We start from the raw sequence: 23,798 nt of genomic DNA, 5'->3' as shown, positions 1-23,798 counted from the left end.
GCAGTAGCTCAACACCAATGTGCGTATTTCTCTTTTGAATGTATTATACATTTTATTTTAAACAAGTACAGTATATATTAGATCATGCAGGAGAAAATAGAAGTGAGAGAGAGACAGAGAAACAGATAGAGAGAGAGAGAAAGTGAGAGAGAGAGCATGACAAAGAGTAACTATCTCACTTCTGAGAGGCTGGCATTCGGTTTTCCATTTTAGAGGGTGAGTAAAATGTCAATGGTATCCTAGCAGCTTCCTCTAACATGGCCACGGTGTCTGTGTGGGTAGTGTTCTCAGTAGCCAACCTGTTAATTGATTAACATAACGTAACTCATTACTAAATGCGTCAAGTCTATTTTAATTAAAGGGAAAAAAAATCTTTAGGGATGAAGAGAAAGGGAGACTCTAAAGAAAGGCCTGTAATTTGGGTATTTGTTAACGGGGCGATTTTATCACTTAAAAGGCTCCCATTTACATTCCCATAACCCCTCTCCTTTCATGCCCAGGCTGTTTTCAATATCAAAGCTGCCATTTGTTCTCAGAGTCTACACTGGAAAAATAAATAAATAAATAAAAAACTGGGGACATTAGTGAACATAAGCTCTCAAAAACAATGCGTCCACGGGTACTGTTACACATGTTCCACACTTACTCTGAATGCGAGTGCGATGTTAGAGGGAGATTGTGAATCTTTCTGTTCAGTATTGGGAATTGTAAACACGGTGGTCTGAGGTGCAACATGAAGCTTGGATAGAGTATAAAAAATGTCCGCTGTTTTGCTGTAACATGAGAGGGGTGCTCGTGTTTGTACAAGTCACTCTGAGATAAAGACACAGGCACGTTATTTACATCACGCCATTCCGATCACGTCGTCGGTTTGATATCGTCACTTTGATATCGTCACTTTGATATCATCAGTTAGACTCTGCGAGGCAGTGACGTTAAAGCCCTCGGCAGATAAGAAACTTTTTCTGAGAATCAACATGAGAAACGAGCTTTTCTATTCATCAAATGTCTTCCTTTTTTAAGACGAAGGGGAGTTTTTTTTTTTACAACAGGGTGTATTTCTAATAGATTTGCTGAGGGCGTTCCGGGGATGTTTCCTTGTTATGACACGATTAGCTAGTGACATTTTAGAATGATATTTAGTTGAATTTATCCCCATGCCTCATGTTCTCATTCATTTCATTACTAATGATGCGATTGGGTCTTCATTAAAAACAATGACGGCACTTGTATTTCATGCAAAAAACACACACAATGACATATTATAATAGAATGTCAGCTTCAGGCAGCATACCCAACCAGAAATGAAGAAGATACGAAATTTCAAAATCAGAGCATAATCTGATAAAATCAGATATACTCTATATACTCTGAGGGAGGAGTTACTGTGCACCAGCCACATGCCCTCTTGTCCCATACAACACTTCCATTCTCCGTGAACGCTGTCGATGCTCTGCATTTCATTCCCACTCACTCACTCTCGCTGTAAACAACACCCTGCAGGTAGCCGTGAGGACGAGAGAAGGGCCCAGGAGTGTCCTGTGTGGGTGATGTTTGGGCGGGGAGGTGCGCTGGCATCATGGGCAGACTTCTTCATCATTATCAAAGACACCTGGAGCTTGTGTTTCATCACCCCTCAGGGGACAGGACGGATTGTTCGAGGAAACTAGGAGGTGCTACTAGAGTGAGGACCTGTTTTGCTTCTGCCATTTTCAGCCAGTGCAGCTAGTGGGGTGGTGGAGGCAGGCTAACTACACAGAGTATCTTGTATTCTATCGATAATTTTTTTTAGGGACACCAGAAATGAGGTCAAAATGGAACATTTTCAACCATAGTACACAAATAGATTGGTTTAGCCAGCAAATTTGACTAACCAAATAAACTAAACTCACTAGGGACTGAGCCACACTCACAGAACAGACAAGATCTTTAAAATAATCAACCCAGATCATAAAACACCTAACACAAACTGACAGCCCAGTACGCCGAGAAAAACTGAAAAGCAACAATTACTCTTTATGACAGAGGCATTGAATATGTTAAACCAACCTTATATAATCCAGCCAGTCAAACTCAGTTCCATTTTTATATAGGACACTTCACATCAGGAGGCTGAACTGTTAAAATCATACACAGTATGGTGGATGTGTGCAGAAAAGGTGCAGCTGAAGGCATTTGCTTCCATGTCATCTCTCAGGTTTATGTACTATGGAAGATCCCATAATGAATTCCATTGGCTGAATCATTTTAAATGGCTGTTTGTCATCCCTTGCCTGTGCACCAGTGGTACAGAAAAAAAAGCACCAGTATATTATATATGTGTGTGTGTAAATCTGTAAATGAGTTTCACATCACCTGCTGCCACTAATATTACATAGCGCAGTTGACTAAATTGTACATAGAGATATTTACTCAGAGCAGATGGCAGAGTTTCAGACAGAGTGCTAGCATGCGCACTGCGCTAAAGGGATGCCTGTGCCAGGTCATCTCCGTACTAAGATCCAGACAGCGGCATTCTCAGTGGAGGTCAAAGGGTGGGCCCGGTGTGCGGTGGTCCTGCGGAGCCCGCGGCGTGGCCTGTGCGTGGAGCAGCATCAGGGAGCGCGGCGCAGGTTAACCTCCCTCCGAGCGCGAGGGAGGCGGGGCTTGCCAGGTTTCAGAGAGGCGGGGTTTTGCGAGTCCCGGCGGGCGGCGGTCAGCCGCGGTGGAGCCGAGCTGAGCCAGCAAGGTCGATCGGCTCCATCGATCGGCGCATAAATGGACCTGGATCGATGGGGCAGCGCGGCCTTCTGGGCTCGGTGCGGCGAGGTCAGGGCATGTTACCTGTGCGTGCGCTACCGCTACAACCAGAGCCGGAGCATGCGGGTCACAGTTATTCACACCCCTGCCTTCAGGGCTTTGTGCTGCCTCCCTTCACAGAGATATCGCTACCGAGTCATCTTCTAATGCGCTTCATGAGATTGGGGAACATATTGGGGGATTGTTATCATTCCTCCAAATATAAGCTTTCAAGATCTTTCAGATCTTTGAGCCTGAGATTGAGTTTGAGATTACTGTATTGAGGAGATTTAATGAAGTTTTTGATTTGTACTGAAGGTACAAATGCGTTACGTATTCTAATTTTTATTTGGCCATTTCTTGAGCACAAGGACCAGACCAGCGGAATGGATTATTTAGAATATTCTGGGGTTATTCCATAAAGTTTTAATTCTTTGTTGCTTATACTGCTTTTTCTTGTCTTTTGTTTTGTACCAGCTTTGAATCATGTTGTTGATAAGGAATTTACCAGGCAGGTGAACTTTGTTTAATTGAGAAAGTTTATAAATTATCTATGTCAAATGTAGTTCCATAATTTGATGTAAATAACTTGTGTACCTATGGAAAGAGGAGTGGTACGGTAAATGCACAGCCCCTGAGATAACGGAGCAGCCTTGTTTGTACACAGAGAAGCTCACAGTCTTACAGACTGTATATCAAAGGGATGGGCTAATGCCGTGCTGTTTTGGCATTCATTTTGTGTACAGTGTCTTGTTTAAGACTCATAAACAACCCTTTGGATTTGGAACTGTTGTCATCTAGTGATTCTGTGCAGGACCTAAACAACTCTGCCACTGAAATGTCACTCTGCCCTTTATAATTTTTGAAAAACCTGTCGTAATGCTAAGAGGAACACTAATTGGTGTTCTTGCGTTTGTATGTGTGCTGGCAGAACACAGCAGTTTGTTTGAAGGTCAAAACATAGCAATAGACTCCCCGAGAGTCAGCAAACAAAATCACACAGAGACTCAAACAAATCACATGCACATGCGCACACACACACACGCACACAAGCACACACGCACACACACACACACACACACATACACACCCACACACATATGCACACACACACATTCACACACACAGGCATTCACACACATACACACCTACACACATACGCACACACACACACACACACACACACAAAGTGATTTCTCACATACATGCAATAAATACAGATTGAGGAGCTATCAAATGGCGCAATATGTAGATAATGTGCACTACAATAAAGCACATAGCCATATTTGGCAAATAACAGATCAACACAGTGGGGTTGTGTGTTGAAAATACAAATGTTAAAAGCTGAGCTGATAAGCTGAACATTGGCTCCCCACCCTCAACCAAAGAAAACATTGGCTAATGAAGTGTATATTTATAGCTTTGTTACAGGAGTGGTGCTGGATTTTCCCAATGCTTATGCAAAGCCAGCAGTACAGGGAAAGGCCAGGAGAGTCAAGGCCGACTGTGGATTAAAAAAATAGACAATTACGTAAAAAGCGGAATAACATCAGGTCCTTCCAATGTCCAGGAAAAAAAATGCTCAAAATATCATGAAGTAGGGTTTGTGAGTGCACCCATGGGATAGCGTGTGTGCTAAGACTTGATTGGTCGCCCTTGTGAGCATGCTCAGAGCGTGGCTGTGCAAAGTTAGAGAGGGGTTCTTTAAAACACGAAACAGGAGTGAGTCAGTGGAGAGACCCGGCGCTGCCTGCCATGTGCTTAATGGGCCTGCACAGGCTGTCCGTGTGTCTGACAAACTCAGGCGTAATTACAGGTCTCCCACATGGCCAGCTGGACATTCCCCAGGCAAGGACAAAATGCACATTCAGCCAGGTAATTCCACCATTCTTCCCACATACAAAGGACGTGAATGGCACGCTGTGGTGATATGCTGGTGACATGCCAGTAGCGGGATGCGGACGGAAGCGATCAGGTTGAGCGCACCGTCGAACGGTACGGCAGTGGGGTCCTTCCCTGGGTCTGAATTCGGAAGCCCCCCACCCCCCCTAGCTCCTCGAGTTTGGTGCGCTACCCGCTACGCCACATGCTACCCATAGGTGCCCATTACACCAGCGTTTGAATGATGCCTCTCCTCCCCCCGGTTCCTCAGTTTGGTGCGCTATCCGCTACCCCACATGCTACCCATAGGTGCCCATTACACCAGCGTTTGAATGATGCCTCTCCTCCCCCCGGTTCCTCGGTTTGGTGCGCTATCCGCTACGCCACATGCTACCCATAGGTGCCCATTACACCAGCGTCTGAATGATGCCTCTCCTCCCCCCGGTTCCTCGGTTTGGTGCGCTATCCGCTACCCCACATGCTACCCATAGGTGCCCATTACACCAGCGTTTGAATGATGCCTCTCCTCCCCCCGGTTCCTCAGTTTGGTGTGCTATCCGCTACGCCACATGCTACCCATAGGTGCCCATTACACCAGCGTTTGAATGATGCCTCTCCTTCCCCTGGTTCCTCGGTTTGGTGTGCTATCCGCTACCCCACATGCTACCCATAGGTGCCCATTACACCAGCGTTTGAATGATGCCTCTCCTCCCCCCGGTTCCTCAGTTTGGTGCGCTATCCGCTACGCCACATGCTACCCATAGGTGCCCATTACACCAGCGTCTGAATGATGCCTCTCCTTCCCCTGGTTCCTCGGTTTGGTGTGCTATCCGCTACCCCACATGCTACCCATAGGTGCCCATTACACCAGCGTTTGAATGATGCCTCTCCTCCCCCCGGTTCCTCAGTTTGGTGCGCTATCCGCTACGCCACATGCTACCCATAGGTGCCCATTACACCAGCGTTTGAATGATGCCTCATCTCCCCCCGGTTCCTCGGTTTGGTGCGCTATCCGCTACGCCACATGCTACCCATAGGTGCCCATTACACCAGCGTTTGAATGATGCCTCTCCTCCCCCCGGTTCCTCGGTTTGGTGTGCTATCCGCTACCCCACATGCTACCCATAGGTGCCCATTACACCAGCGTTTGAATGATGCCTCTCCTCCCCCCGGTTCCTCAGTTTGGTGCGCTATCCGCTACGCCACATGCTACCCATAGGTGCCCATTACACCAGCGTCTGAATGATGCCTCTCCTTCCCCTGGTTCCTCGGTTTGGTGTGCTATCCGCTACCCCACATGCTACCCATAGGTGCCCATTACACCAGCGTTTGAATGATGCCTCTCCTCCCCCCGGTTCCTCAGTTTGGTGCGCTATCCGCTACGCCACATGCTACCCATAGGTGCCCATTACACCAGCGTTTGAATGATGCCTCATCTCCCCCCGGTTCCTCGGTTTGGTGCGCTATCCGCTACGCCACATGCTACCCATAGGTGCCCATTACACCAGCGTTTGAATGATGCCTCTCCGCCGGGCGGAGCGGCTGGCCCATCGATTTGCGTTTGCGGCCGTCGCGTCTGCGCTTCCCCGCCCCGCAGCTGCGCCGAACTCTCCCCATTAGTGCACATTTATTCAAATCGATGCATGAGAGCGGGCGCCGCTCCCGCCTGCCATGCTAATGGGGCCGCGCGCTACCGGGGCTGGGCCGCTGGAAGGGCCGGGGAGGGAGACGCACGCGTCGTCCGCGGCCGCCATGATCAATTACACAGCCCTCAGACGCTCACTTTAATAAATGTCAATGCATTCCTCCGTAGATTTCCATTTGCATCGATTTGCTTTAAACGCGGCAGAAGAATTGTATTCTTCGCAGATGTGGAGTGGGGGGGGGGGGGGGGGGGGGAGGAGACAAATGCAAATGCATTTGCATTTAAATGTGCTCAGATCAAATAATTTATTTGGGATATTTATGTGTAATAATCCAATTTTTTTTTCTAAAGTTAGGTCATTGAAAAGCTGAGGAAATGTGTATGTCTTTATCTGTATAGCTATATATATATATGTGTGTGTGTGTGTGCATATGTATATAGCTAAATGTGTGTGTGTTTTTGTGCATATGTGTGTATGTGTCTGTGTGTTTGTATACCTATGAGAGCTTTAAAAGATGGGCACTGCTCACTAGAGAGAGAGAGAGAGAGAGAGAGAGAATAAAGACTCAGGCAGAGGAGGGACACAGCTGTGGTAGCGATTACAGCCTTATGTATTAAACATACCTCTGTTGATGCTGTGAAAGAGGGCCCTTGGTTTGGCCACTGTAGTAAGGAGGAACTGACTCAAAGGCTGAGGGTCTAAAAGCACTTTCCCTGCAGCCAATGCCCCCCCCCCCCCCCTCCCCAAAAAGCTTCTGAGGAGGTTTACAGAAGCAGCAGCTTAAGGGCCGATAGGCACACTTACATCGCTAACTTCCATTTAAACACACCTCTCTCTCTCGCTCTCTCTCACTACACCTCTTTCATTCTCTCTCTCTTTTTCATGACTCTCCCGACACAAACCACCCAGAAGGGTATTTTGTTACCATGCCAATGACACAGCCAGCTCAAAAAAGAAAACCCGGAGCAAAGCCCAAAGCCCTGATTGAAAAGGTGAGTTTGATCAAAAGCCCGGGCAGTTGCGAGTTCGATCAATAGGCTGAATCGAGCAATTCAATAAACTGATTTGTTAGTTCATGACAAAACTTTTTCTAGACATGCTCACCACAGCGAAGGAATCGATACAGTCTGACCTTGCCCCCCCCTCCCCCTTAGATGTTGCAGACATGGCCCGACTTGCCCCCCAGACTGCTGCTGACAACAAATACACTTTAACATGTCATATATACAATAGCCACTATAATATACTGATATAGTTTGCCATCTAGGTGCTCTCATCTCTGTTTTTAGGGCTTGAGCCGGGTGTGTGGAATGAGGGCTGGATTGGTCCTTCATGGAACGGAATGGCACAGCAGCAAGGCACACTAACATATTTAGCTAGAGCAACTGCATTTTCTTGCTTATAATAGTAACCACCAAATTAAAATTATCCTGTTGATTCTCCTCACCACTCCCTCTGAGATACAAATTAATTTTTTTATGTTTTTATAGAAAAAAAGAATTTGTGTAAATTCCGACTGAGTGGCAGAGTGGAGTATTCAAAGCTGGAAGAACACCATGCAACATGTAAATGTGTAAATTTCAGCTGGCCAATGAAAAGTCACTGCTGCCAATAATTTCTGGCAAGTGCCCCGCCCTTCCTGGGCGAGGGACAGCAGAGATGGATGGGGGCTTCTGTCTGAACCGCCGTCGTGTGGGAAAACACGCTCCCTGTTTACCGCAGATCTGTGGGATTTCCTCCGCGTTGGGGTAATGTTTTTAACCGCGTTATCCTGGCTGTCTGAGCCCTGTCTGAGGCGGAGAGACAGATGCACCTAATTGTGCTCCGTATTTATGGCCCCCATCGATTTCTTGTTTTTGTTCGCCGGCGTCCCCGCAGCCGATTTGCCGCCCGTACGCACGCTGTCCCATCATTCTATTAACCTGCGGAAGGACCCGGGCCAAATCCCCTCTGATCTGGGAGCGGCACCAGGAAAGGCCGGCCAGCTCCGAAGCAAAGCCGCAACGCGCATTCTGCCAGCTCTTGGCAAGGCCGGGGGAGGCAGGACTTTTCCAATAGGAATGAATTTTTTCTGACAGAGGGCAAGCTGTGGAGGCAGCTGCTGTTTCTACAATGAGATTACTTGTGCTAGCCGAGCTACGCGATAACTGGGGAACCATTTTGATGCACAGAATCAGGAGAGAGCGTGGAACGCCACGTTCTGCACGGGACGGTAAATGAGACGTGGCCTGGTGACGTCCTGTTACTTACGTTAAAACAGAAAAGCTGGGAAAAAAAGGAATGTTTACAAGGAGATGGACCATGAACTGAACTGAACATTTTAATTCAAAGAACAAATAAATGAAGCAAGAGCATGGTATCAGCAGACGGGTGTCATTCCTCAAAGACTGTTTTACACACAGGTTTAAAAATATGTTATATACGTGCAATCATGAACTTTCTTCCACATATAAATACTGTATTGCAGTCAGGGATGCAAGGAATTATGGTTAGACTTCAAACAAAATGTACCTCATAAAGGCTTTATACAGCATATATAATACGTTTATAAACATGACATAATGGCTTCGTAGATCATACATAAACAAATGTCATGCTTCATAAAGACCAACATAACACCTTATGCAACATGTTATATATACCATAAGTGTGTTATGCAGCACACTTTTAATACAAGAGACATTTATTGTATAGAGACATTGGCGCCGCAGATGGCTGCCTCGGTGTGTTGACCAAAGCAAATTCCTTGTATGTGTAAATGTACTTGGCAATAAAATACGATTCTGATTCTGATTCTGATTCTGATTCTGATTTACTGCCTTTGTAACAGGAGTCAAGGGGACTCACTTTCCTTTGGTTAATTTGGATTGTTTTATGACATCAAGTGACATCATGAGTCAGTTCACAGTTAAACTAGCACGCTACATGAGCATGTTTTATGTCACCCTTTATAATGTTTAGCAGTCAGGTGACATTGGTTATTCTACATTTGGCATAACATGTCACATAAGAAGTTGTTATGTTGCCCTTTATGAAGCATGGCATTTGGTTATGTGAGATTTATGAAGACATAATGTCATGTTTATGAAGGAATTATATATGCTTTTTAGGAAGGAATTATTATATATATGCTATGTAAATGGTGTTAAGAAATACACTTTGTCTAAAGTGTGACCTGAATTATTGTAAGAAAATGAAACAAACACACACACACACACACACACACACACACACAATCCCTTATAAAATGTAATGCATGCTTTCCTTTTCACTATTACTGGAATTTGCTAGAGAACTTTAAATTCAGCATTCACTGTCGCAATTATATGTGAGAGGAGTGATTTCAAACAGTCACCTAACTGTTTGAAATAACAGTAGTGGCGGCAATGTGACAATTATAAACAACTGAACATGTCATAAGAAAGTTGAATTGAGGACACCTATAACAAATGACACTTGCTTGTCAAAATGAAGGGTATTTATCAGTCAGAGACACGGGATTCGACCCCTCCCCGTACCTCACTAGACCTCCCAGTGAGACCCCAGTATCGAGGGTACCCACTAAAAGCCTGTCTGCTCAGCTGCTAATGCACCGTAAACCAAATCAGCACAGCCTATGGAGGCCTTCAATTACTCACAATGCGACTAGATTAACCAATAATTTGATTGGAGGCACTTTCTCGGTCCTTCTGTTCAGACTCTAACTGTAACCTGTGATGGATGTAGCTTCTCTCTCTCTCTCAAATTGAAATTGAAATTCAAAAAAGGTTGGTTGGCATAATAAGCAGAAAGCAACTAATAGGAGATAATGTAAGTAATTATATGAGTAATTAAAACAATGCATTACACAATAATGGGGGTGATGCAGAAAAGTAAAGACAATTCTGCAATAATGGTATAGCCAACAATAATGAGAATGGGAATATGATTCATTTATGTATAAGTGTCGTATTTTTCCAACTTACTGTCCCTCGGTCTGTGTGTCTCTCTCCCACAGTAAGACTAAATGTTTGCTTAGAATGAATTATAAATGAAATTGATCACTCCTTAGTTGTATAACAACTACATATGTTTTGATTTGAATGCCTTTTCTTGGTAGGAAGTGAACAAAGGCAGTAGACATTTTCTGTAGATCTGTTGGCTGCATGCTACTGCATTAACGTCCCCGGGAGGCACTCAGATGTGTCATTTTGATGCTGCCGCTAAATGATGAACGACACACTGGTGCCTAGTGTCACTGTGAATTCTGAGAAGCTGCTGTGATCCAGGGCACCGATGTGGCAGATGGAATGCTCCCTTCCACAGTGCCAGATGGAGAGCTGTGTTAAGCAATGGAGAACTTTAAGGGCTGGTAGCTTAAATACCGTATTTCTGAAGACTTGCTCATACTGCATGTCAACTCAGACTACCTCTGAGGGCCTTAACTTAAATTTCCTATGGTCCAGAATTTCCTAGGGAACATACCTATATTACGAGTCACTTTTTCAATTCACACAACCTGGCTTGCTTTAATGTATACATGCACACAAACAGACACACACACACACACACACGCATAAATACACACAACACATAGTTTGCAGTATACCTCTCAACCATTTTTGGGAGCCCACGACTAAAAAAATCACCCCTTCATTCTTTAATGACTGCCCTGTTAGTATATCTCATATTAGCATGCGGAGATGTCGTTTAGAGGTTCAGTAGAGGTTCAATGGCACATGCACAAGAGATTTCTTGTTTGAAGAATGCATACATATAGATTGCCATCAAAGGTACAACACAAATGCTGATAAATCACAAAAAAATACAATTAGGCATGCCTGTGAAGCAACTAAAAAGAAGGGAGATGTGTATTGTCTATTCTGGAGGGTAATATAAGGGATTTACAGGGGCTCATTTCAGAGAGGGGTACAAAGGGAACAGTTTTTTCAATCAGCCATACAGTGCACCAGGTAAGTGTATGCTATTGCATTTCCAAATGAATAATGTAAAGGAAATATAATTCAGTATGTGAGCCATTTCCCAGCATTAGAAATTCTGCTGGTGCTTAGTGTTTCCCAGAGTCAATGGTAATGCATTTCTTTTCTTTTTTCCCCGTGTTTCCTGCTTTTCAACATCAATTCCTCAGATATCTAGCAACCATAACTGGACATCTGTTTTGAATCAGAGCAGCTTGCACCAAAATAACAACAGAGAGCCAACACAGTCACAACACGGAATCAACAGAGAAACAGACAAAACAAAATATGATGCAGATACATCGTAAAAATGACAAACAAACAGACCAACCCTAAACAGAATCAGCACAGGCACAACACTATTTAAAACTAGTGTTAACGCAGTCATAACACAGACGCAATGAAGAAAATGGACCAAACCTATACAACTATTGCACAGAAAAACACAACACAGTCATACCATACAGACAATGTGAATGCCTAACCAATGTACTGTAGAAAAAATACATAGAGGACGCAAGTTAAAGGGAGCATGACTCAATGCATGCGCGGAAACAATGATTTTACATCACGCCAGGGCAAGATGAAAATTATATCCTCGGAACCGATACCATTTGACAGAAATCCATTTTTAAACAACGGTAGAAAAACCCCATGTGATGTCTGGATTACTGAATGCCACTTTGAGAATTTATCATTTATTTCTATGATTAGAATGAAAGGCTGATCGTAACCGGGAAATATCTAAATGTATGTTTACTGAAATATCAATCAAAAATATCCAGAACCACCAATTATAGCTTCCCAATGGAGTTATATTTTTCAGCCGCATTAGTTATCTGTTTCAGTGCCGTGTCCAAACAAAACAATTTAAAAACGATCTGTGATGAAAGATGAACTCCCACATTTGGCAACTGATGCGGGAGCAAAGTAGCATGAAGACAGTGCCACACAATGCATGCGGGGGTGTTGATTTTACCTCCCGCTGCGGCTGTCCCGTCTCAGACAGCGGCAAACTTCAGCGCAACGACCGGGTTCCACACAGGGGACCCGGCTGCCAGTCGCTACCACAGCTGCTGCACTGGCTACTGCCACCAACATCCACCCATTTCACCGGATGAGACCTGACACTTGGGTGCGTACGCGGGACTGTGGGGGCACCGAGGCCTACAGTACGCCACTGTGACTGTAATTGCTAAGCTGACCTTGGCTGGGCGTCAGAGGCTGTTAGTACGGCGAGAGAAGCGGCGAGGACTTTCCGACTCAAATGGAGCACGGGACGCGCCCGGATGCGCGTTTCGCTCCCGTTCGTCCGCCTCATTTCTCTCCTCACACGCGGCCGTCACCCCACCAGCGGTGGACAGTCCCTGCAGCAGGTAAATGCTGCGGTAAGCAGTCACGAGACCTACTGCAGTGAGCGCTCACTGACTTTGGATTCAGGTGAACGATAAGAGAGCATTTTCACCTGAAAGGTGACTGGAGCACAAGGCTGCTGGTATGAGGCTATGGCTCAGCTTCAGCAGGTTTCTGCTCTTCGGGCAGAGAGCAAGGCTGAGATGAAACGGGTCCCTCATTGAGTCAGTGTTCATTTAAAGTTCAAATTGGTACGATGTGGCATCTAGTTCCCCTATTCCTTCCCATTGTTCTCTCTCCCTCTCTTTGCTTCAGTGCTCTGACTGCTGCACCCATTCTACTTAATAAACACAGTTGATGAGCAATGAGCGGGCCGTACAGCAGAACATAAAATTAGCATTAAATCATAATTATGCCGAAAGTCTTTCTCATTGCTGGGAAACAAACTCACACAAACTAATCTGATCTTGGAGCACCGGGGAGTCTGCGGATGTTGATTGACACGGTAAGCGTGCCCGTGTGCACAATCACACACTCCACCAAATTCTCAGGGTGTTGCATTGTTGTGCAGATCCTCGCCTGTGTCCTTTAGAAATGTGGCAGCCGTGAGGGCATGCTGAATCTCAAATTAAATTACAGTGTGGTCTTCTGTGTACGGAGACCTCACTGCCAGGCTGCCTAGTGGAAGTTATCTGCTCATGCACATGTAATGTATATGCATGCATCCACACATGCATGTGGACATGCACATGCACACAAGTGCAGTTATTCACCTTCTGCACAGAGAAGCTGTGGTCTGGAGTCCTACCATCCTACTACCTACAGTCATTGAAAGAACCTTGATCAAGGACATCAAAGTATCTCTCTTTTTTAACTTGAAGTTAAAAAATCTTTCCATGGCTAACAGTCAAGATACACTTTTTAAAATGAGTTTCAATTTAACTTCAGATCGGCAATCTGCAGCCAATCATTTTTTGTGTAATTGCATCTAACTTAATAGCTTGAATATCTGTACAACACATAAAAAGTTTAAATTGTATTATGATCTAGAGCTTGGGTTACATTTTCCAATCATTTTGGAGAAAGGAAAGACACATTAGAGTAGTCCTCAGTACTCAATCTTCTCGATTTAGTTAAAATGTTCACAGAAGTCACAAAGGTACTGCTGTCACATTAGACACATTTACATGTTTCAACTGTTTCTAGGCTATTTCAATTTGGCACAACTGTTCATTAAAAAGACTAATAAGGGTGATGAAAAAACAGTTAAAAGACAAGTTTAAAATTTAAGCTCTCAAACCACGAACCACTCCTGATAATTAACCTTCTGGGTTAAGGATCCACTCCTTCAACAAGACACATTACTATGCTTATGTACATTTTGATTTTAGTAGATACAATAAAAACAAAAGAGCACAAACCTAAAGTCGTGAATACTTTACAATAAGGGAATATTAATTAACATTAGTAAATGCAGTAATCAGCATAGCATAGCAATCATTAACTAATGGTGCGATTGTTGATGACGGAATAAATATATACATAATATAAAATAATTTTTAAAAAATATTAAAGTAACTTAACAATTAGAACACATTTTATGTTTCCTGTTAATGGGTATTGGTGGTCTAAAGTTTAACTCCTGTGGCACAAGCCTGAAAATAACATACCCATATGACATTGTTACTACTCTGAAACCATTCTGACTACAGGCATAATCCTGACCTCTTCTGAAAAACAACCCGTAGGAGCTCGCTTTCCAACAGTCTGATTTGCTCTAAATATTACTAAAACAAAGTGACAGAAGCTCAAACAATACGAGTTGAAGTTTTTTCTCACCTGAAAGATCATTATTTTTTGAGTGGAAACAGATGCTAGTGGATGTGCTTGGTGAGCTTTGAAACACAATGGAGCCACAGCAACAATGCTGGACAAATCATGGTTCAGATTTGATGACAATATCACCAAAGATATTCCCCATTGTTTTTTCTAAGCTATGTCTAGACGGGTCTCGCATATGGAGGCTCCAAAAGGACACTTGATAACTGAATGATATTACAGGCAAAAAAGTTCTTCAGACTTTATACCTAAAAACATTTTTTTTTTCTTACATCAAAACTTTATTTTGCAAAGTTGTCTTGGATGATATCACTCATCTGAGTGAATATATCTGAGGAGGACAGTGAAAACAGCTATGACTCCACAGTAGAGGTCATTTTCAGTGAAGGACTTGACCCCATTTTATATTGGTGAGCACATAAATATATTCTCAATATTTGTATTATTCAGTTATAAATAAAGAGTAGGCCTGATTTTCAGGAATAAATGTGACGTGAGGGAGGGGGAGAGGTAGGGCGAGGGTGACAGTAGGGAGTAAGTGAGCTAATTTCAGCACACTTATTCCACAATCATATAGAGTAGTATACAAAATGTAGTAGGCTACTTTACACCTCAGAACACTGGTGTGTGATGTTCTCAGTGAGTGTACTGAAAAATGTTTTTTATTTGCGCAGGATAAAAAATGCATGTCCTTTTATGCAAGCCTTGCTACCTATATACCATTAGAAACATACAGCAGTTTCATTGGCTAAAATGCTCCTCAGTCATCACTTTAATAGCTTGCCATTGGCAGCCTTTGCATGGGGAGAAATTATGCTGCCCAAGTCAAGTCATTAAATACTTACAGCAGGTCCCATTGGCAATACTGAGGGACTGCTTGGCTAGTACTGGTCAAAGCACCTTGTAGGTAGGCTCATCTTGTTCCAGAGAGTCTGCATAAACCGGAAATAGTAACAATGACTATTTACACCGTACTCTTGGTGTGTATGCATTGGCGAAACAGACAACAATGATAATTCCTCCAGTGAATTGCTAAGAATCCAATGGATATTCTATCGATGTTCCCTTTTTTACAACAAAAAACTACTTTGGATTTTGTTTTCTGAATGCTTGCTGTGGTAAGGATACCAACTTTACCGCGATTTGTGTCATCTGTGCATTACTAAAACACTGGCATTGCAAAATACTTCATAGAGATAGAACTGTGACTTTTAACACTTTCAAATGGTATATTGTGTGACCAGATTGATAGAAAATTTCACTGTAAAAAATGGAACGAATGCAAATAAATCCACTTGAGCCGGTGCGACTTCAGGGGTTAATTAAGGCATTAATTAATATTATAAAAATAGGTCATTAAAATGCATGCATGTGAAGTCTGAAGCTAAGCCAATTAAAAAACTGGAAAACCAGTTCTATTTTTTTCATGTTTAAAAATAGTATTAATTGCCAACTTGTCCATCCTCTTATCTGTCACTTTATATTTTTGTAAAGGTGGTGGTCAGTGGACACCCTGTATGGTCTTCATGTAGATGCTTGCTCCTTTGTGTTAATTTAGATGTGTACATGTTTCTTTACATGTTATTCTATAATTTCTTGTGTATACTATATTGTATTATTTAACTATAATTGACCACTAACTGATGCTGTTTGTGACCCTTATTGTATGGGTAAAACGTGTCCCTCAAATAACACTTCATAATTGAATAAGAGTCATTAATAGGCATTAATTAACTAATGCACTGTGTGACCCTTATTGTTAAGTAGAAAACATGTATCCCTTAAGTAATACTTCATAAATGTATAAGAGTGGTTTCCCTTATGAAAGAATCACATGTGCTCAAATACATGTCCAAACACGACATGTGAACACCCAGCACGTGAAGAGTACACATGTGAACTATAAAAATAATCCCTGTAATAACATGAGAGAGGGAAATGGTATCCTGTGCTATTTCAAGTCATGTTTTGTTTTCACATGAGGAATTTGTAGTTCACATTTGTAAAAGTCAGCCAGGTGCGAAAATGCAGAATTTCATGTGATATCATGTAACATGTTTTGTTTTTTCATGTGAAAATTTAAATTCACATGTGAAAAAAGCCAATCTCATGGCAAAAAGTGATTAACTATTAATTAATGCTTTTTGGGAACCTTATTGAAAAATTGAAAACATACATCCCTTCGGTAATATTATCTAACATCTTTATAAATATTTTCATATTATATACAGCATATACTGTATATATACATGCACACACACCATAGGTAACATGTATGACTGCATTACTGTATTAACTCCTGCAGTCTCGAGATTACTGCACAGCAAGACAGAAGACCATCACAGATAGAAGTATAAATTTCAACAAAGCTTGAATGGGATTGGCTGGTATCCGCTGCTGGGTAGAATGGAGCAATGGGATGCTTGACTTTGACTTAATTGGTATGACTGATGAAGACAAATCGAAACGGGCCACCTGAATCGATGCTCCTAGCGGAAGGCAAAGGGGAAGAGCAGTGAGCATCTGCTGCACGGCCCACCGAGTTATCAGAAAAGAAGAGATCAGAGAGATTTCAGAAAGAGCACACACCGCTAACCCGGGGTGTGTTATTTACCAGGATTGTACCTGACACTGAGAAAAGGAGCACTTCAAGTTCTGAGAACCTACAGTTTGTACTAAATCAATAACCCAGGAGTTACAAAATGCTGGTCTTTGAAAGTGAACGGGCGAGTTGTGTGGTAGAACACTGCAACCAAACTGAATCACTTGCAGCAGGGAAAAGACAAAAATGTAACACACTTGACCGTACTACAATAGACCTACAGAGCCAGGAACAATAGTTTCACATTTATCAAATAACCATAAATGTACAATTATGGGAGCCACTTATAAGACATGCAGGACATGCTGGCTTGTGATTGACTTTTTATAATAAAAAAAAAAAAACTTTTTCAATTTTCTCTCACATCCAGATGGCTGAGTTGAAGTGCCTATTTGGCAGAAATGTTCCTGCTTCCATATCAAAAAGGATGGGTTCTTCAAGAGCTGAGTACCCAATCAGTGAGCACATGGTTTGGTGATGCCTACAACATTAAACGTCCTTCACAGAAAATTTCCACAGATGATCCAACTTGACTGGCAGACATTGAAAGGATTGGCAAAAACGTCTGTTATGGGAAACATAAAGTAATAAACTGTAAGGGTTTAACCATGCACTGAAGCTTAGCATCCCATAGAGAAAACTTCTTAGGGATATTCTAAATGTGCCAAGGTACTTGCACCAAACTTTTAAAATATTGTGGTGTGTGCAGTTGGACTCAGTCCAAACTTGGATGAACAAGCGGAGACGGGAATGGACTCTGGATGAAAAACTTGAATTCCTTTAATTTGCTACAACTGCTTTAGGTTGTGCATGCTGGCTAAAATAATAATTCTAGGTTCCAGATATGCGTAGATACTATAGCTGAATTAACCTGAAACTCAGACAGCCTGCTAGCATAGCTCAAATTATTATCTGCACCCAAAACCGACTCTGCTATCCCATATTGACCTGCTCTCTCCTTCCAGGCTCCACCCAAAAAATCCCTACCTGACCACTAGCAGCCATGCACCCCTTAAAACATAAACATAAACCCCAGGTTCCCCATCTCGAGTCTTCAAATTAACAAGTTTCTCCTATCTCTTTTTATTTTGAATTGTGGAAACTTTATACAGGAGGTAAGGAGGACAATCACAGAACATTACAATATTGCCTTTGTCATATTAATCAGTTTGTGATCTTTTTTTAAAAGTACACTACATGGCCAGAAGTATGTGGACACCTGATATCCAAAATCTCATCAAAAATTATGAGCATTAATATGGAGTTGATCCACGCTTTGCTGCTATAACAACCTCCACTCTTCTGGGAAGGCTTTATGCTAGATGTTGGAGCGTTGCTGCAGCGATTTGCATTAGTGAGGTGGGGCACTGATTGGGCGATTAAGTCTGGCTCACAGTTGGTTCCCCAACTGATCCCAAAGGTGTTAGATGGGATTGAGGTTAGGGCTCTTTGCAGGTCAGTCAAGTTCTTCCACACTGATCTCGACAAAACCATTTCTATACGGGCCTTTCTGTGTGCCTGGGGGCATTGTCATGCTGAAACAGGAAAGGGGCTTCCCCGACCTGTTGTCAGAAAGTTGGAAGCACAGAATTGTTTAGAATGTCATTGCATTAAGATTTGCCTTCACTGGAACAAAGAGGCCTAGCCCAAACCGGAAAAAAACAACCCAAGAACACGGTGTCCAGATACTTTTGGTCATACAGGGTATAACCCTCTCTTAACTTTTGATGGCAATCGCTGGAATGCCTTACGGCATGGGTGGGGGTCACTGGTTCAAAGCCAGCTGAAGACCTCTGGTCTAGACCATTAAAAGTTTCCACGGTAATTTCTTTCCATGAGGAAAAAATGTACCCCATCAATAAGTTTGCAACTTTGTTCATTAGCACAGCCTGTTTTTGCCGAGAAAAAGCGTCAGCTGTGACATTCTGGCTGGCACCTCATTCTCTGACGCATGGCAGCAGTTCTCCTCCAGCAGAGAGCGAACTCCGCAGAATAATTTACCTCACGCCGCGCGCTGCCAGATGATTGAAGTGTAATTAGAATATTAAGACAGTGGAAGCAATCGGAAGTCCCCGCATGGCGACTCAGACGGATCATCTCTGCATCTTTGCCCTTCAAAACTACCCTCACTGGGGGAGAAAAACTGCCACGACAGCTCCATAGAGGAGAACGAGAGGGTGCTCCGCACAGCCAATTGCATATGCATGCGCATTTATATGCATATCTCTCCCTCATGTAGTTAAAACACATCTGCTATATGAAATAAAAAAAGGTTAAAAATAAAGTCCTTCAGCTTAGCTGAAGTCTTACAGAAACTTGTAACTTGTACCTGTGGTCTAGCTTCCTGTATACGAAGATGAGATATTCTGATTGATTGACTTACCGTTTATGATTAACTGATTGAATAATCGATTGAGTGATAAAAAGACTGATTAATTAATATGGAATTTCTTGTAATTTGCAACGACACCATATGCTGCTTAACAAAAAATCTCTGGCTGAATTTCTTTCAAGCAGAGGTGGAAAGTCCAGGGTTCAGAAAGCAGAGGTCCTGCCATGTGTTTCTCACAGCCATGAACCTAGCAAGTCAATTTCACTAATTAGTTTTACCTCCTGGCTGCAGAACTGCGCTAATTAGAAAACTGAGGCGATTGGAACATAACACCGCGGAGGACTTTTACTCTCTGAACCTGGATTTCCCACCTCTGTTCTTGTGCAGAGCAGCACAGTGAATGGGGAATATTTTTATTTTAAGCAGAGTCACAGGTCTTCAACGGTCATTCAGAAGCTTATCAATAAATGTCAGCTGAAATATCAGATCACATTGATAATAGGGTTAATGAAATAATTTAGAGCAGAAGTTAGTATGAAATCTGAAAACAAGTATCAATTTTGCCCCCAGGCTAATAATAAAAATGGGGCCATCCAATACTCAGTAATACTTTATTCAAAGGTATGCTCTAGAGTCTGTCTTGTGAATCACTAAACAATTCTGGCATGGTAAAAAAAATAGAACATTCTGAGTGTCATGCTAATATTAAATTCTACCAATGGGGCTGTTAAAAATAGCATGCTTTTTGCCTAAGGTACACTGTAACTTGATATAATGTTATATTCTACCTTCAAGACCATCTAAAACATCGTAAAACCTTGTTGCAGGGCTAACCGATATTACTCCATACCAAATGATACCAAAGTAGTGGTTATAAATAACAGTAAATGCATCAATATTGTTCATCACATTTAAATGTGCCATTCTCATCACATGGTTGTCCATAAGCTCTAAGCATCATCCTCCTCAGTTGTAATAAAGAAGACATTACCCGGATTAGATATAGGATTTTTCCACTTTCATTGCACTGCATATAAATGAACAATCTGAACACATAAAGAAACCTCTCTGAACAGATCTGTTCCTTTCACTTTTAACATTCTTAAATGTGAATGTTCACATTTAATATTCATAGCATGGCAAAGGGGTAATAGTGTTTTAGCGTATTTCTCAGCTCTAATGTGGACTCAATACAGAGAGTGAAGGGCAGTCAGACTGTCCGGGTAATGCAGAGGTTACCCGGGCAACTGAGGCCACTGTCCTCCATACAAAACAGGATCTCAGCCTATACATTTCCATAATGTTATGTGTGCTGTATCCGGGGTTTCAAAGACATTTGATATATCAATATTTTCCAGAATAGATTTTCTTTTTTCTGTCAAAAAAAAGGTCACTTGTTAGCTGAGCTACGCTGAACCCAACATGAACAAGCTTGTCTCACTAATGGAAGCAACATATTGACACAGCTAACATATTACGACTATCATAACGTGAATATAATATAATGTATTTCCCTAATGTATAGTGATTGATGAAATTGAATTGTAACTAAAAAGCTAATGCATGGTTCCCAGATAGAATCTTATTTTGCAGCCTTGATCGATGAATACTTCCAGCCATGCAAACAGACAATATGTGCCAAAGTAAGCTAGACATGAAGATGGCTGTCTGATAAACAAAAGGTCACTAGTTATTTGATACTTACTTATGTTGATACCTATACACATCTGCTCACATTCCAAGCAGGTAAATCTTTCAGCTACTATAAGATCTAAAATATTGTGCATTTCCTTAAATTGCATGCCTTAGATGCAAAAACGAATGGATTTTCATTTTCCAAGAATGTTGTTTTACTTGGTAAACAATTTCAGCAGTACCTGTGAAGTTTTAATGATGTAACGACGTCATTAAAAATGCATTTACAAACAACTGCAAACATAAATTGAGAAAATGGAGAAGCACTGGGTGGCCACTTTTGACTACAGATGTAAATTAAAAGGGAAAAATGCAATAGGGAACACTGAGGAAAGGCAGGTTATGAGGGTGGAAGGCCTGGCACAGAGCCCGCATGGTCCTCTGCAGTGCGGAGACCACACCCCTGAGGGGTGCCACACCCCTTCCTGTTCCACCACATGGGTCCTCCAAAACATGGAGCTCATCCAAGTCCACAAAGGTATTAGAGAAAGTGCATTACATTTAGATATGACGGACTGGGAAATTCATCAAGAGTTCAAGAGCTGATGTCTTTTGAAGGTCTCTTTGCAAATAGTTGGATTATAGCAAGCAGAGCACAGGCAGCTAATGCTGAGGACAAGGCTGCATTGTCTATACAGGTGTCAAAGGTTTTGTGGTACATCAGTGTAAAGCAGGCTAAACTGGAACAGATCTTGCTCCAGAGGCATCGCCTAGTGGAATTGCTCAGGACAGCACTCAAAAAGTTACTATTTGTAGTTTTAAAACAGGACAAATTCTCATTTATCTCCTTAAGACATGCTCATGCTTGTCGTGTACCACATAAAACAAAGGTTAAGCTGTTCAAACAGCGAAAGGATATTCATATCAAATCAAACAAGCAGAGCTGGGCTGACCTTTATTAACCATCTCAGAGCAGAGCTACTCATCTCGAACCAGGTCGCCCTGGTCCACCCGCTATGAGTTTAAAAGCAAAGCTGATGCTGCAGTAGATCAGCACTCCTACTCTGAGACTTGCTTAATAAGGGCCAAAATGGTAAATTGGGTTCCTGAATGAAGAGCCATCAGGCACAGGCTCAACTATTATAGCTCTGAATCAGTGGCTCTGCAAAGATCTTATTGACTACAGAAGCCTTAGCGAGGAGCCGCAACAATTTGTTTTCAGTCTCCCTCTTCATAAAAATGCACAGCATTTTCTCAGAGTATTAAGATTGTTAAACAGCAACAAGCTGTCTCGTAAAATTCTGGGAAACGGACACTGCAATCAAGACTTGGCACATTGCAATTCATATTGATTGGAGTGAGGAGAAAATGGCAGACAGTTGCAAGGGGAGAGGAGAGGAGAGGAGAAGAGAGGTGGCATTTGACATGTCTGTGACAGCTCTCTGGCATTCACTGGTTGTTTTCCTGTTTTATCTCTCTTTGCTTTGGCAGGTTTTGATCTTCACTGAAGGGGTGGGTGACTGTTGGCTGGGAGGGGGGGGGAGGGGTTTTTTCAGGCTGCCACAAAGCAGGGGGCCAGTCTGCCGGAAAAATGTCCACACTCATTTTTTTTACTCGGGTTTCCATTTTACCCTTATCACCTCTGCTGTGTGAGAGAGAGCGACACCCCAGGAAGAGTCACAAAGGTGTGGTCCAGCGTGTCCCAGGACAAATGTGCAAGCTCTGTTCTTATCATGAACCAGAGTGAGCAAGTTAATACAACTGATTTTTTTGAGCTTTTTTGTTTAAAAACGATCCTTAATTAAAAAAAGTAAGGTTTTAATGCAGAAATCGGTATGAGTCAATCACTCAGTTCAAATCAATTTTAATGAGCTCAAAGCCTCTGGCTCTCCTGCGCTTATGGATATTACAGTTCTTGTTGCGGGAGATACATGTTACTGTGTAAGGCCTGGATAAAAGAAAGTTGAGTACTCCAGAGCATGTACCCCTCTAGAGAGGAAAGGAGAGGAAGACTGAAAGAGAGAAGAGGGAAGACAGAAAGGCTTGCATTTGTATATCCGTGCATGTGTGTGCGCGCACAAATCATTTTCAGCTATTTCAAAACATAATGTAACTAGTTTTGAGCTGTCAGTTTACAGCACATTGCATGAACACAGAATAACGTGAGAAGCACAGTTTACAGGGTATCATGTGATTCCTTATAGCACAGCCCAAAAAGAACGGTGACAGGGAAGGAGAAAGGGCACCGCAGGAAACGGTGAAATGAGAAAAGCATCAAACTGGCGCCGGCACTGTTGTTCAAAAGTGAGATGAAAAGACATGTCAGTGAAGCCATCAACATGGACATTAGGGAAAATAAAACTGTCACTGTCAGTTCATGATAAGATGACCTCTCTCACACATAGGCGCGCGTGCGCACACACACACACACACACACACGCGCACAAACACAGTCATAAAAATGTACACACACAGGCAGGCACACTCACACGCACCCAAATCCCGGGATTACAGCTACAGTACCTAACCCATTTGTATTCTGGAAGCATGACATCACATAAATATTGGAGGAAGGACACTTTGAGGAAAGAGTAACTTGATAAATCGCTCATTTCCAAATGTGATGTTTCTCAACACTTACATTAAAGATGACAATCTCCTTCCCCTTCAAGATATCTCCATCAAAATGAATGAGTGCTGACCTCACCAAGATGCATCATCATCATCATCATAATCATCATCATCACCTGAATCTCCATCCTCACTTGTGTGAA

General features: G+C 42.6%; 1 protein-coding gene across 2 annotated transcripts in view; it reads right to left on the bottom strand.

Moving 5' to 3' along the window:
• LOC118233780 (RNA-binding motif, single-stranded-interacting protein 3-like) overlaps positions 1-23,798 on the bottom strand; it is a 161,834-nt gene that overhangs the window by 76,008 nt on the left and 62,028 nt on the right. The gene's annotated exons all lie outside the window — the stretch shown is intronic.

This window comes from Anguilla anguilla, chromosome 8, assembly GCF_013347855.1.
Source record: "Anguilla anguilla isolate fAngAng1 chromosome 8, fAngAng1.pri, whole genome shotgun sequence".
Classification (NCBI taxonomy): Eukaryota; Metazoa; Chordata; class Actinopteri; order Anguilliformes; family Anguillidae; genus Anguilla; species Anguilla anguilla.
This window is presented reverse-complemented; position numbering and strand designations above follow the sequence as displayed.